Below are 16411 nucleotides of genomic sequence, written 5' to 3' on the forward strand. Positions count from 1 at the left end.
CACTCTTGATTAACGTTTCCATAGACTTGAGGATCTCAGGTTCGTTGTTTTATAATTCTATCCCGAAAATGACTTGGAACTGATAAATTTCAGTGTGGGTGACTGGCGTAGATGTTACTGTTCAAATTTGTTCTTGTTCGTTGTCGTACAGAAAAGCCTAAACTGATGGTATTGAAGCTCAGAAAACAAATGGATTCACTGAGGGAAAATGTCCCATTGTGAAGAAGCTTTTATGAATTCTTCATAATTACTGCTATCCTCAGTTTATGAAGTACCTTATTCGAATTTTACCCTATCACATTTATGTGATTAGACTTTTCTGCAAAAGTATCATTGTTTCAGCTCACGTGAGTAATATTTCTCCCTGTGTCTATTTGTTTTCACCCGTTTAGCAATTTACGAAATATCTGAAAACACATCGGTGTACAAATGAGGTGACGACTAAGGAATAATGGAATCGATTTTTGTTTTGATCCGGATGCAAATCCACGTGTGCTTTTCATTTTATCGTTGGCGGAGGCACAGAAACGCTTATTGAATTGTCATTAAGAACTTGATCTGCACCCTGTGAGGGATTAGTGCTGTCTAGTGTATCACTCACGCGGTGACTGTAGGCATAACTACAGGTTCTTTTACTGAGGCGTGGTTGGTATGGTGTTGGCGTCCTACCTCGGTGGTCGCGGGTTCGATTCTTGGCCATTCCATTGAGGAGCGAGAGATGTGTATTTCTGGTGATAGAAGTTCACTCTCGACGTGGTTCGGAAGTCACGTAAAGCCGTTGGTCCCGTTGCTGAATAACCATTGGTTCCATGCAACGTAAAAGCACTATACAAACAAACAAACAAACAAAACAGGTTCTTTTCATCGTCCCTTCGGTCCCTAGCTGTAACCGCTCTCATTCCTCTTACTGTACCTACGTTTATATTCTCTTTCATCTTGCTTTCCACCTCCCTCCAACATTTGTTTCAACACAAATTTCAGCGCTGTGTGACCTCATGGGTTCCAGCGCTTGGCCTTTTGCTTAATTTGTATATTGCAATTCCATAACTAACCGTAATATTACCATCCAACATTTGCTGTACTTAAATTGTTGGGTCGGATCTGTCTTAGATAGTGTTGTTGTTTTTGATTAAGCTGTCCTTGTGTCAGCACGGGCTCTTGCTCACCGAGCAGCCCGTAATACTAGATAGTGAGTACAAGTCTGTTGGTGATTACCGTAAAAACATAAACAAAAAGGCTGTCAATATCATCAAGAAATATTAATTAGTCCTAGATAACGAGCCCCGAACATCCTTGGGGGTCACTATGTACGAGAGATCCCTTGGGTCCCCTATTTTTTGGGATTTCATATCACAGGAATCTGAAGAGTTGTTCTTCACGAAACAAGTCCGGGAGAAGGTCAAACCAGATTTTGAAACAGGTCCGCTGACTGAGCGACCTTGGTGAGTGCGTCGCTGTGTTTCTGGGGTAGGAACGTTCAATATGTCCTTTAGTTTTTTGTCGGGTTAAGGTGTTGTATGTTCGGGCTGGTCATTTCGATATATAATATATATATATATATACTATATATATATATATATATATATATATATATATATATAACTGCTAACAGCAAAAATAAAAGTTATCCGTTTCAGTTTACCACTTGTTATAGTATTAATTAACATTATGTAAACACCTGTTTTAATTGAGTTTTAGGTTAAGCTGTACAGTATATGAATAATTTTATGTAATCATGTTTTAAGTGAGTGCTTGTAGTTTTTGACATGAGATTATCTACTTACACATACGCACATATATATGTGTGTGTAATGTATCAATCACATTACGTGTTCCTTTTCTAGCCTTTGAACAACGTTTGTTTGTGTTTTATATAAAAGCTTCTTCTTCGGGCGCATTACTGTATAGATTATTTCTTATGTCTTATTGAAAAAAAGAGGTTGCATCTTGAACAAAGAGCGCTTTCCTTACATAAAAAAGCACAAACTGTTCGAAGCTGATGGGGAGGTAGGTAGGAATAAAGAAAAAGAAATCGGTTGTTCATGTTTTTATCTTTCAGGTTGAATAGGGACTATTTTTTCCAATTTATGAGACATCATTCTAATACAAAACAGCGTACCAGTATATGAATAATTAGAAATCAGATTGAACAGAATAAAAATAACCAAATACATACGAATACAGTCATGCATTCATACTCAGAAATTTCCCAGACGGAAATGAACTAGCTTGTGATCTATGAACAGTCGCCGTGACACTCGAAAGGATATCCTCTGAAATGTTTCTTTTCGTTCCTCTCTGAAGGATTCTTTGTTTGCCGTTGTTTGTGGAGTCTCTCCTTTCGCCCTCGTTCTGGCTGGCGCATCCTCCTTTTCCGCATCCAAGCCTTCATCCACTTGGTGTTCTTTGTAGGTAACGATGTGTATAATAAAGCTCTTATGTGCACGTTGCGTGTAAACGCTCATTAACGCTGAGTGCGCTTAGCGTGCGAGTAATGACGTTATATTAAAAACAATCACATACGACTCCTCTCTTTATTCGTATCGTTCCCGACGCGCGTCACAAAGAACCGAAAGTGTAGGTTTGATTTTATGTATGTCTATGTGTTATTATTCATTGTCATTTACTCATTTTCGTTTTGTTTTGGCAGTTAGTAAAAGGATTCGCTTTGAAAAATGACCGACCCAAGATGGAACAGTACATGCTACGAGAAATGAATAAAACGCAACTGTTTTGTTTCTAGGGGCGTGTCCCGTTGGGATGATGAGTAACCCGCTTTGTGGTCGGGGTATGGGAGTCCCCGGGATGGGTTATTTTGAGTAGGGGGACCCTCTCGGGGGTAGGGGTATAAGGGTCAAGCCAGACAGAGAGATGAGCGATGGCAAATAGGATGCACAGGAGGCCATGAGCGCTCCCGAAGCAGATAGGATGGTAGCAACCCTTGTTTACAATGGGATGGTTTTTGAAGAGATGTTGTGATGCCTTTTCGCGTTCCGTGTTCTGAAATAATGCGTCGTTGTTCGACATTGATTATTAAGAAAGATACAATGATAAGGTTTCGTTATTTTTTCAATTTTCACATTATTTTTTTATGAAACTGGGGCATATTCAGCCATTCAGCGCTGAAGACTGAAAAGAGGGAGATGGAGTGAGTAGTTGGACAGCAAGATAAGGAGATTCAGAAAATAAAGGAGGAAAAGGCTAGCACCCATTATACTAATGCCTGCAGTGCACCACATTAGGTGAACTGACGGCACTACACGCACTAAGGGGTTCTGGTTTCATGTAATGCGAATATTCCGACCCCATTATCCTTGGCCCGTATGACGTCACTTCGTGAAGTGATGCCAACCTATCAGTCAGAATATCTATCGCCTTTCCAATTTGGTTTTCCCCAGGGATGGAAACGATGGTATTGAACTGAGTACTTCCGTCATTGTCGTATTATTTGTGTTTGTCATTACTTTTTGGTTTTCTGTAAAAGAAAACTATTGAGATGACTTGGTCTGTCCGTCCGCACTTTTTCTGCCCACCCTCAGGTCTTAAAAGCTACTGAGGCTAAAGGGCTGCAAATTGGTATATTTATCATCCACCTTCTAATGATCAAACATACCTAATAGCAGCCCTCTAGTCTCAGTAGTTTTTATGTAATTTAAAGTTAAAGTTAGCCATGATCGTGCGCCTGGCAGCGCTATAGACAGGCCACCACCCGCCCGCAGCTCATACAGCATTATTCGCTGTGCAGAAACCTCGATTGCGCCGAAGAAAATTCGGCTCATTTTTTACTTGTTATTTGTTAGTTTGACCGTATTCCCGAACACTTGGTGTCAACACAACTTCACTGGAAAGCATTTATTTGATTCCAAGCCTCTTATACTTTCAGCGGCTCATGAATGACGCCAGAGAACCCTAAACCAATCAGTCTTTTAGCACAGATATCAGTTCGTTTTCTGATTGTTTCGTTAACGGCGAGGCCCTTTGATTGGGAAGGGGGAAAGCGGCAATGCAAATGAAACCTGCAGGAGAATATTGCGAATTATAGAAATATAGGAAAAGATCTTTCCATACACAGATTTTATTTTCATGAATGGCTGATAGTGGATATTTTTCAACCTTCATGTTTAACTTTTTTATTTGGCATCTCAGATATGCTTAATCGTGTGTACCTATTATGTGTATTATTTAACTGATATATATTATAGATTTTATTTACTTATATTTGCGACTGCTGTTTAATGGTGTAAATTAAGGTTAGTGCTCATGTAGTGTGTTCACCTGTGTTTCTGTGTCCATATAATAACTTAGCATGTTTCTGTTGTGGGTATTCTTTATATTGAAGATTGACAAGTGGGTTTTATTTTCTTTTTATCCTGTACTGTAAATGGTCCACGGAAAATATATCACGTGTAGACTTACTGTCGTTCGTTCACTCTGTAGCCAGCCTCTCTCGTCACTTATTGTCTGACCCTCTCTTATATTAACGCCATTTTTTATGTTATGGATCCACTAGTGAAATAGATATAAATATGCTATTTTATATTAAATATGTACAAACATTCACATCCAACAAACCTAAAAGTCCTTACATGGACAAAGATATATATATATATATATATATATATATATATATATATATATATATATATATATATATATATATATATATATATATATATATAAAACAGTGCACTGTCAGTGATCAGAATAATGTGTTGATCTTTAAAATAAGATAAACAAGGACCGCAGTGATCGTCGAAATGCATATGATTTCAGAATTGCCTACTGCAACACTTCCCAAGGAGAAAGAGCCAGTGCTGGCACATGGCAAGCTTAATCTATAACAACAACAGCAACAAAAGCAGCGACGGTTCTCGAAAGGTTTCGTTGTTCCGTGGTGGCCTCTAAAATATCAGTCGTTCACGCAGTCACGCAAGGCTATATATAACGAAGGCCACTTGCCTGCAGAATGGTGTTTTGATAGTTTTCAAGCTTCCATAAATATTTTTGTATTCTCGCACCCGCCCCCCCTACCCCGCCCTTTCCAGCTGTTTACTCTTATATGGGAGTGGCTCCAGGGAAGACACAAGGCATCAGGCACTACTTCTTTCATTCTTGAACTGCTGAGTCAAGGATGAATCCTAGTACAGAAAACTAACATATCAGCCACTTCGTATAATTAAACAGAATAAGGTTCTTTCATAAGAAAGTTCATTTACTTACATTTTTATCTATTTATTTGATAATTTTTTTTCTTTTCTAAAAACTGATCTCTTCTTTTTGTATTTCCTAGTACCATCTGTTACTTCTTTCCAGTGAGCGCCGTATTCCTTGGAAGCCGGAATTTCAAGTCAGTGGTTCCTGTGGACTTGTTCCGAATGAGTAGGGTTCATCATCTGAATAATAACAGTAATGGTGATAGTGCACCAACTTCCTGTGCTCTTCCTGCTTTTTCAACATTCCATCTGTTGCTTTCTCTGTTCTTATCCATTTCATTAAAAAATGGCTAACTATACTTTTTTTTCCATCAATGTGTCACCCGTTATTCTCTCTTCTTTACCATATTGTATTGCTTTTATATTTCTTAACCTTTCATGCTCTTCTTGATTCTCCACACGTTAATTCATATCACAAGTCTCCCGGCGTCGATGACCTAAGTTGTTGGGACGCCATGGTACTTTTTTTGCATCAATCAATCAATCAGTCTATCACAAGTCTCCCTTTCTGTCAGTCATTGGCATGTAACGTTCAGTAACCACTGCCAGAAATTAGAACTGGCACTACTGTCGTGATACGTGGAATTTTTTAATTTGTGAAAGTACAAGGGGCTGTTTTGTTATTTTTGAAAATACAGAGAATTTTTTTCTATTTTATTTTTCTGGAAATACAAACAGATTTTCTTCATATTTGTGAAACTCCAAGGGAGTATTTTTGTTTAAATTTGTGAAAATACGAGAGAACTTTTTGAAAATGTGTGAAAATCCAAGGGACGTGTCTATTGGTAAGGGACAATGAACTCTGAAAGACTTACAAATTAAGACCCATTAACTTAATGGAAAGACCACAGAGTCCAAGACGCCTTACCAATATTCGTAACACATAACGGCATTAATGTGCCTTAACAGCATACTACCTAAACTGAGTGTTAAAGTGTTTCATATGCTCCCTCCATCTTAAATATTTCTTGTCCCAGTCAGACTCATCGAACATTGTGCATTTTCAGTGTAAATGACAGATAAAGAATTATGCGAAAAGAGAAAAGATAAAGCGATGGGATAGAACCATTAGGCATATTCTACTTACTATCTTTGAAAAAAAGGCAAAAACAGAGGCTGGAAGAAATTCCGGAGCTGACCAAGGAAAATTAGCTTGAGAGCTACTGTGGTCAGACAGATGTCAACAATATAAAGCAGGTGCAGTTGGGACTAATATTACCACGAGGAATAACTTGTAGGTGATAACAGAATAACTGAAGAAAATAATTGACAGTGCTACTTTTGGCAACACCAATATTTTAGAAACACTGAGTGATTATATTCACTCATTCCAAGACTGGTTCGTAAAGAGGAATTTTGTAGATGGTCGCGAGATGCTATCTTCATCTTGATGGGTACTTACCTGAAGGGTTCGGTACATCATTCTTATAGAATCTCCTCGAGATGGCACCTTCTTTTTGGTTTTTTTTAGTAGCGTTGGCCTTTTACTTAGTAACTTTAAGTTTAAAAGAAGGGTTGATCCTAAGGAGGTCCTTGGCTGTTTGTTTTGTTTTTTTTGTATGGTGTTTTTACGTTGCATGGAACCAGTGGTTATTCAGCAACGGGACCAACGGCTTTACGTGACTTCCGAACCGCGTCGAGAGTGAACTTCTATCACCAGAAATACACATCTCTCACTCCTCAATGGAATGGCCGAGAATCGAACCCGCGACCACCGAGGTGAGAAGCAAACACCAAACGAACTACGCCTCTGAGGCGCTTGATCCTTGGTTGACCCTCGTATTTGTGATTCCTTATTTGTTACTGGGATATTTCGGAAATGTTTTGCCCGTGGAATTTCTGTGAAACCGATCCAGATAATTGCATTTAAGCGTTATGCTACTAAGGATAATTCATTTTACGAAATAGAATCACTATTGTTCAGGGTTCCTTGTTACAGAGGATCTGCGTAAAAGAAAAAAAATCTTTGCCGTTATTCACTGTTCTTGCCGCTGCCTGAAAATTTAAATTTAAGCGGAAAATAGACTTTTTTTTTTCCACTACCAAGATTTCGAATCGGACAGATGGCGTCAGAAAAACCCAATGAAATGAAGCTCGAAGTTGTTGGCAAACAATAAGTGTCACTGACCTCCTTTGCTATTTCCCCGATCACACGTCGATGCAGTTGATACTCTTGGACCACCCCAGTATGAACGCTATCTGATTTTTGTTTATTCCCTTTGATGTTGCTTGTTACGTGCCATAAGATCCAGTGATGGGTGCAGTAATGTCCACTTCGCTTTCTACTGCGGATATCACCTTGCTGCTGCTGCTGCTGCTGGTGGCCATCGTGTAACTTTGTAGACGCTACTACTGCTGAAATGCATTGTGCGTTAGGCCTAAACTTCAAATTTACTTATCAGAAATGGTTCCTTGTACAGTTATCACAGAAATATCCGAAGCCCATTTCCAATCCTCCTTGTTTCCATTAATGGTTTTAGCAATCTGTAGAAAGCTTGTCTTGTAGGCCTACCGAATGATGCGTTAAAGTAAGCCTATGGAGCGGTGCATTAATGTATTAAAAATTGAGGCTTCATAAAGCAATATATAGTCTTAAATAAACATTGTTCTACACGAATGCAAGCTTCTGCCTTTACATTGGAATTGCCTGCTTGCGCTGAAGGTAATTCCTGTGTAAAAACCCCAGGTTTCTATGCTAGGAAAAATACGAATTACTTCCAAAATTTGTCATATTATATTTATGAGTTATCAACATTAGTTTTGATTTTTAGATATGCCATTCATCATCGGTTACTTCATAGTATATTATTATATGTTCCCTCATTACGAGTAAGTAGTATTTGGTATCTTTTTTATTAATATTATTTGTTTAAGCAACCATTTCCAAGTCCAATCGGCTGTGTATTTGGTATCACTCGTCTATTAAAATGGAATTTCAAAATTATCAAAACAGCTTCGCTTTCTTTGAAAACTGTTTACTCGTAACGGAATATTTTGCGGTACTTTTTTTTAAGGATATATCACCGTTCCATTATGACAAAAAAGAGAGCGCTTGGAACTTCTGCCAATATATTAAACATCTTGATGGATGTAGTAACTTTTTTTTCTTTTTTGCACATAACTGTGTGTTTTAGTAGTGTATTACAGCGGCTTCTCTACTTCACCTCCTTGCTCTTCGTTTTGTTTTGAATTCGGTGATGAACATTTTTCGTAAGTGGGATTTGAGAAAGCTATTACGCGAAGCGTCTAATCCCCCTCCCCATCACGGGCACCACCTCTTCTCCCCCCTTCTTCCGAACCAGCGGGGAACCTAGGCTGCCAGGACTACTATTGGGAGTCGTGACCGAGCAGGCCGCTCTCGGAGTCTCAGTCCCTCTCTCACGCTTCGGAAGCCAGTAGTGCTGTATGGCATCGTGGTCAACGTCTTGTTTGGTGTCTGTGTGGTGTTGGTTTGCGAAGACATATCATCGTGGCATTTCGTTATTGTGAATGGATGAACTCACGCGAGAAGGAACCGCAAACTTTTGGGAAATAACGCGACGAATATCTGTAAAGAAAATTGAGGGGTTAAGTGCGCGTGTGGCAACCTTTCTCTACCCAGATGGATGTGTGGATGGTTGGCGTCGTTCTCCGAAATGTCACTGAGCTCGAGGGGATTTGTTGATCGTAATGATGTCCCTCGGCCATGGCTATGGGTGGGAGATGACAGTCTATGTTCCCTTGTGTGTGGCGCTAGACGCACCTTTGTATTTTTACTAAGATGCGACTGTCATCAGTACGCATGGTCTTGAGCGAACGCTACCGAGTCGAAAAGTTGTTCAGGTTAAATGATGCTTGAGACAGGCTTAAATAAAGTAATCTTTTGCATTTATGATATATAACGGACACCGTTGTCAAGGCGAAATATTATGTGGCCGTGATAACTCGCGGTTAAAAAGTACCGATGCCTTAGGGTCAACGCTACCAAGAAGTGAAGTCGTAAACAAGCAAACAACAAACAAAGGGTGTTTGGTGTCCCGCGTAAGTCGTGTCTATGCCCTTTAAAAGGAGATTTTGCCAGGGCGAAGATAGGGAAGAAGAGATGGACGTTGTGTTTCGTGGTAGAAAGGTATAAAAAGAGTAGGAAAATTTAGACACTCCGGAATACGCATGGCACTATGTGGCTGTTCTACCCTTAGGTGAATGGACACATTTTTTCCTTTACTAAACGAACGAAATTACATTAGGGTGGGTACGTACAGTCGGCTCGGAAAATGATTATATAATATAGCTATATATATATATATATATATATATATATATATATATATATATATATGTGTGTTGTGTGTGTGTGTAAGTGTATGGATTTATCACGTTCCAAACTTTCGTGATTCAGTTATACGTGTATGTATGTATATGACGCAGGAATAGTCAGCTACGACGTTACGTATTTTACTAGACAATATATACGTATATGAGAGTAGATCTAAGTCACATTTCATAGTGACTTAAAAAGAAGCCACAGAAGAGGCTATTAAATTACGACCAGTTACGTTAGTGAATTTTCATCTAAATACTTTCACAGCCATGCTTAAAACATGATTGTGTAAGCAGTGATGTGGGCCTTTGTTTGCAATAAAAAGAAAACCTTTGTTATAGGTGAAGATTGTGCATTATTGATTTAAAATTGAAAAGCATGTGGTCATAGGGTTAGGAATCAAAGTTTGGTTATGTTGTCAGTGAATTGAAGTTTGCTATATAATATGAAATGAAGTTTGGGTATGGTGTAAGGTTTCAGGTATGCGTGTGAACTGGAATTGAAGTTTGGGGGTAGATTAGAAATGTCCCGTAACAATCTGGTGAATGAATCTCATATTACATCGAACTTATTTCGTATTTGTTATAAGAAAATGATTGAACCAGCTTCATTTGTTTATACTAGGCCTAAGCGAATCGCAGGTAATTGATAGTGAAATAATTTCCATCATACACAATATTGCAAAAATGTGTATCCACTTTATTTACAGGAAAACAGTATTTATCCTTTTCTTGAGTTTTATTGAAAGAACATGGCTGGTTGGTGATTCAATCTAGTGTTTGTTGAAGCGTTGCTGCAGTGAAATACCTTGTCACGATCCGCCACAATTCACTAGTCTCCAAGTGACCTACCTTGGTCGACGATCAATGACACACACACACACACACACACACACACACACACTTCTGTTACTGCAACGAATGCATTTGACTTTATTTTAACTTTGATTACTGTTGTTTGTCCCGAGTAGGCTACTGCAGAAGCTTGTCTTCTCGTCTAATCTTGGTACGCAAGTCAAACCGATCGTTTTTGTTTTTTGCACACACACACACACACACACACACACACACACACACACACACACACATATATATATATATATATATATATATATATATATATATATATATACTATACACACGTATTAACTCGACTCTCCTCTATCTCTCTCTCTCTCTCTCTCTCTCTATCTCTCTCTCTCTCTCTCTCTCGAACGCCACTTGCAAAACTTAGTCCTATGATTTTGATTAGAAGAGTTGTCCTTTTCCTAAGATGTTTGGGATCATACGATACTCGTAGAACTGCGAGGAAGGAAGCCCCCTTGAAATAGTAACAAAAGCAGCTAGCAGAAATGATGGTAGCAGTAGTTTAGCAGCCAGAGTTCCTCTGTCGTATGTGTGGAGTTGGCCACCCGGCATCCTCCACATTCCTTCTGTTTCTTTGTTTTTGCGGGACAATGAAGCAGCAGGAGAGAGAAAGGGAGAGTATGATTATGTAAAGTACGGGAAGTAAGCATTTTGCCTTTATGTCAGCCATCTGGCTCGGATATATGAGACAAAATTTTATTTTACGATTTTTGTAATTTAGATTTTCTTGATACACTAGATATTCCAGATGTTCGTAGTTAGTATTTGTTGGTAATTTTCAATCTGGGGTCTTTTGATCAATTATTGAAGTTAAAAACGCAGTTATTAATGGCTGACTGACCTTAGGTACAGTTTAAACCAAATTGCACCGATAAGCGTCGTGTAACCGACCCCTCCCCCCACCTCCAACCTCTCTCTCTCTCTCTCTCTCTCTCTCTCTCTCTCTCTCTCTCTCTCTCTCTCTCTTAAATACTCGTAGATATACTGCATGGTGACTCTCCCCCACACTCTCTCTCTCTCTCTCTCTCTCTCTCTCTCTCTCTCTCTCTCTCTATAGTCTTATCGTCCTGTTGTATGTAGAATGAGTCAGGTAGCCAAATCCGCTCCATACTTTCGTTCAGTCGTCGAGTGCTGCAGTAGAGGGCACCTCGTGGGGAACTTATCCTGTGCAATCTAACCGAGGATCAATTTGCCTCTGCACAGTGCCGAGTTTGAAGGTGCCTGGCCGTTGCTAAGTAAAGTTAGGGTATTGTTAAGCTTTGTTCTTATTCTTTTAGGTTAATGCACAGTCTGTCACTTTTTCTGCCGAAGTCAGGTGGAGTTTATGTCTTCGAACGTGGCTGTCTGACTGTTTGTATTACAGATCACAAACCTTAGAATGTTAGAGATGGATTGCACTGAAATGTTATGAGCGGTAGATCCTAATCCAGATTTGCCGTCACTTTTTTCAAAGTCTCCATTGTGGTGAGTTTAACCACGTCTTGATTTTTGCGGGTGTAGTTACTTGAATTGAGGTTATAAATCACTATTCCCATATTTTACTACGCGGCGATTAAAAAGTAAATAAATAAGTAAATAAAATAAAAATAGTCGTAGCATTAGTTGAAGTAGTGCAGTTGGAAATCATAAATAATCACACTATCACATTGCTGGTGTTGGCCCCTGTGTGTCTACCAAGAGGTAATTGTTACGTATCATTGCCCTTTTAAAAGGTTCATTCCTAAGGAGCTTAAATCCGAAGATGTTGGTTGCTCAGTCACGTCCCAATTCGGCTCAACGTCAAGGTGATTGCGTGTAATTTTCGTCTTAGAAACGGCAAAGCGTTTTGCTCTTATTAACCTTGTTAACCTAGACTCATTTTTGGGCCATTAGAGTCAATTTTGGCTTCTTATAACTAGACACACTTCAGTGGATCTAAGGTCGCCGCACCCATCATTCGTCAAATGTTGAACGACCAAAAACATATCCTGCCGTGCAGGCCATCGAAAATTTGTGGCCACTGGCGTAGACTAATAACGTCGGAGGGTAGCATGCACGATTACATGCCATGGTTTGTGCATGATTTGGCCGTTTAAACGAGCTTCAGGCAGTATCTTTGATGACTTACGGATGAGATACCAGGAAGGGCATGACTTATATATATATATATATTATAATATATATATATAATATATAATATATATATATATATTAAAGAGCGAGAGATGCTATTTGGGCATATTTTCTCATACAGTTTCTATTGAAGTCAGAGACATTTAGACTTAGAATCAGAGTATATTTACTTCTTTTTCTCTCAGGCGAGCTTTCTCATACAGAAAAGCTTGCCTGAAGAGAAAAGGCAGTAATATAGACTGATTCAGTGTCTAAATAAAAAGATAATCTGTAAATAATGTCAGCGACTTCAATGGTAATTGCACACACACACACACACACACACACACACACACACACACACACATATATATATATATATATATATATATATATATATATATATATATATATATATATATAGAGAGAGAGAGAGGAGAGAGAAGGAGAAGAGAGAGAGATAGAGAGAGAGAGAGAGAGAGAGAGAGAGAGAGAAAGGAAAACTTATGGAATACCCCTTCAACTTCGAAAACTGTAAAATTCCATGTTGCCGCCCAGTCAGCTGTCGAGGTAAATGGAGCCTTCATCCACCATGAATTCACAAAGGAATTATTCGGGTCATTCATTCCTAGCGGCCATTAAATTCATAATTCACGCTGTGAATTGAACGCAGAAGTCGGGCTCTTGATCGAAGTGTGCATTAAATCAATTAAGAGAAGATTTTGAATAATGTTTCATTTTATTAGGAAGGCCGATGGAATAGGGAGTCCAAAAAATCCCTTTATATCGTGCTGGTGAAAACAGAAGTAGGGATAGAATTCCAGAGCGGTGGTAGATAAAGGGAATGGTTTATACACACATATATATATATACACACACACACACACACACACAAAGGTAGAAACCACGAAGGAAAGGGAAACAATGGAGTGTGGTGCGAGGGTCTTTCGACTCTAGGTCCTTTACTTAGTAGACTGCTAAGTAAAAGACCTCGAGTCGAAAGATCTGTTAGCACACTCCATTGTTTCACATTCCTTCGTGACTTCTACCTTTATTTATATATTCATCACGTTCCAAATTTCCGTGATTCAGTTAATACACACACACACACACAGACACACACATATATATATATATATATATCTATATATATATATATATATATATATATATATATATATGTGTGTGTGTGTGTGTGTGTGTGTGTGTGTGTGTGTAATTATTTTGAAAATGCTTAATTATGGTAACATTGACGTGAAAAACATGCTTTTCCATATCCAAAACCTGGTTAGGATGCAACACATTAATTGATACGTAATTTTGAGATAGGATTGTTAGCCATTTAGGCCTTTATTCAAAATGGGTACCACCCGCCACATCTAACAACCTAGGCCAACAATCACAGGAATTCTCAGGAAACGGTCTCGAGTCATTTCCCGACCGTGGTATGAAACTTGGTCCTATTGCTCTCTGCGGATGGCTTTATATTCGTAACTCTGCCCAGCACCTAAATCCTACTTTTGTATTCGCTTTTATAATGTAATCGAATGACCCCGTGGATGTTGCCTGCTCAGTGTTTTCGACGTTGTTGAGAAAAAGAGAAAGAAAATACTTTTCTTACGTCGCAGTTGAATATGAAGAGAACGTTATCATGAAGGAAGTGTGTTTGCATTCCTTAAAGATAAAAAAATGACGTCACCCTAGTCTTTTATTATTTTATGAGGGAGCGTTGGCTAGATTGCAATTTGGTGGTTATTGTAAAACGTGAAGAGTTGTAGGTGTCCCTATCGGGTTCAGATAAAATATGGAATATGTAAGATTTACTACTTTTATTTTATTTAAAAGACAAGTGATAGAAATGATAAAATATATTGAACCGCATATTTATGCATATTGCTTAATTAAAAACTATTTTGATAAGATAGCTACACCCCAGGGATTTAAAATTTTATTTGTTTATATCCGTTTATCTTAACGGTTTTGAATATACGAAATTTTCGTTGGGCGAAAGGGATTAAAAATTATTCTGGAATTCGGAAGGGAGTTGATAGAACTCGTGAGGAAAGCAGGAGGAGGGAGGAAGGGATTCCAATAGCTGCACGGTTGACGGAAAAAGTGTCATCGAACCGCACAATGCGGGAGTTTAAGACGTTATGGCGTGGTGCAAGCACTGCAAGGCGTGGTGGGTGACTTTACCGGAACGGCGCCCAAAATGGTACTAGTAAAAGGTAGAGGACGTAGCCATCTTGTGATTAAGGGAAGTTTTGTATCATGGCACAGGTTATTCTCTCTCTCTCTCTCTCTCTCTCTCTCTCTCTCTCTCTCTCTCTCTCTCTCTCCGTGAGCGTGCTTATTAAACCAAAACCAAAGCAATGCATGTACGTGGTGGTCAGTCATTTGGAATGAGTCAGTCGGTGTGGAGACAGGAAGAGATGAAGTGATACAGAGTAACAGAGATAAAAAAAATGTAATATGATCGATTCACCGAAGTAATCCGTACCTCTCGTTTGTGTAACGACGCTTCGTTCATTTTTACATAGTCTGTACGTTCCACTTCCTGAATACCTTAGCTTCTGATTTTCATGCGTCCAAGAATCTTAAATTTATCTTCCAGAGACTGAATCCAATCATAGGTCAACCTCCTCCCTTCCCCAGCGTCCTCCAACACCACCACTTCCCCTCCAAACTCCTCAAATGGAGAGCTTGGAGCTGAAAGATTAATAGAGTTGCAGGGTTTAACATAGTTACACGGAGACCGAAGATTCTTTTTCTGGATCTTTCTTTTGCTTGTTTCCCTGCTCTGACCTGGGTACAAATGGCTCGTCTTCGTGAAGGCACGAAATTGAACCAAAGGAATGGCTCAGTGACATGATATGTGTATGACTGCTTTCTCCATTCACGACGTTGTTATTTTGACTAATCTCTTCATTAATAGGACAGTGGAATGACCCAGCACGCAATACGGATTCTTAACTGTTTTTCTTATGAACGGACAAACCACAGACTTCTTGTTTTAAGTCCGTTCTTGTATTATTTCTGTCATTTATCTGTTGTTGTGTCAGAATTGTGGTTCTGTCCATGGAATATTTGAATGCAGATTACAATCTGTTGTTTATTTTTATGCGTAGTCAGTCTTATTTGATTTGTTTACGCATGATTGTAGTTAAATATTGGAATATACATAAAGTTTAATGATAAGGTATTCGACTTAGCAGAATATCTAATTTTTAGTAAATACGTTTAGGTTTTTGTCATGAGTCAGCAGCGCTTTTCCTCAGTCGTAAAATCACATTCTGCCTTTTAGCTCATATTTCCATCAAAGTATATATAAGACTCCCTTATTCTGTATACCTTGATTTTCATATTTTGTCCTCGTGTCATACACACGCATAAACACATACATGTGTACATATACTATATATGTATATATAATGAAGACTTGATAGCAGCTAGCAAGAATAGCAACAGACAGCGTGGCACCAAATGTTTGTTCTGAGGTTCATCACGGTTAGCTCGCAAACTGCCGTCATTATATATTATATATATATATATATAATATATATATATATATATATATATATATATATATGTGTGTGTGTGTGTGTGTGGTGTGTGTGTGTGTGTGTTTATGTGTGCGCGCACTATATAGATATTAAACAAGAATAAGATCTTTTCATGTTTCACAAGGACAATCATTGAAAATTAACGGAATCACTTAAAAATGATTGCACCCTTTTTAGCATTAGGCCTATCTGGAAGATTAAAAAACTGGAATATGACGGAAATGTTCTCGGCTTCTCTCATGATTACTTTTGTGCAGAGCCGTATATAGAGTGTAAGATGCTTTCGGCTCTCTGATGAGAACCAAGAACCAGGTCCTGGTCTCAAGGTTACTGCTCATGGTGGTATTGTAGCTTTAATGATGGGGTTAATTATACCGT

At 38.7% G+C, this 16411-nt stretch overlaps 1 protein-coding gene across 7 annotated transcripts in view; it reads left to right on the top strand.

Annotated features, from left to right (window-relative positions):
• The window catches only part of LOC135225739 (choline transporter-like protein 4), a 116577-nt gene that overhangs the window by 35623 nt on the left and 64543 nt on the right, over positions 1–16411 (top strand). Inside the window, exon 1 of one of the 7 annotated variants that reach the window (XM_064265212.1) lies at positions 8490–8616. The exons of 5 other annotated variants lie outside the window; for them this stretch is intronic. The gene's annotated coding sequence lies outside the window, so the exon portion shown is untranslated. Of the gene's footprint in view, positions 1–8489; positions 8648–16411 lie in introns of those variants that run through there. One more of the 7 variants, XM_064265219.1, reaches the window with a different exon arrangement.

The sequence above is a fragment of the Macrobrachium nipponense genome, chromosome 20 (assembly GCF_015104395.2).
Source record: "Macrobrachium nipponense isolate FS-2020 chromosome 20, ASM1510439v2, whole genome shotgun sequence".
In the NCBI taxonomy this organism is placed as follows: Eukaryota; Metazoa; Arthropoda; class Malacostraca; order Decapoda; family Palaemonidae; genus Macrobrachium; species Macrobrachium nipponense.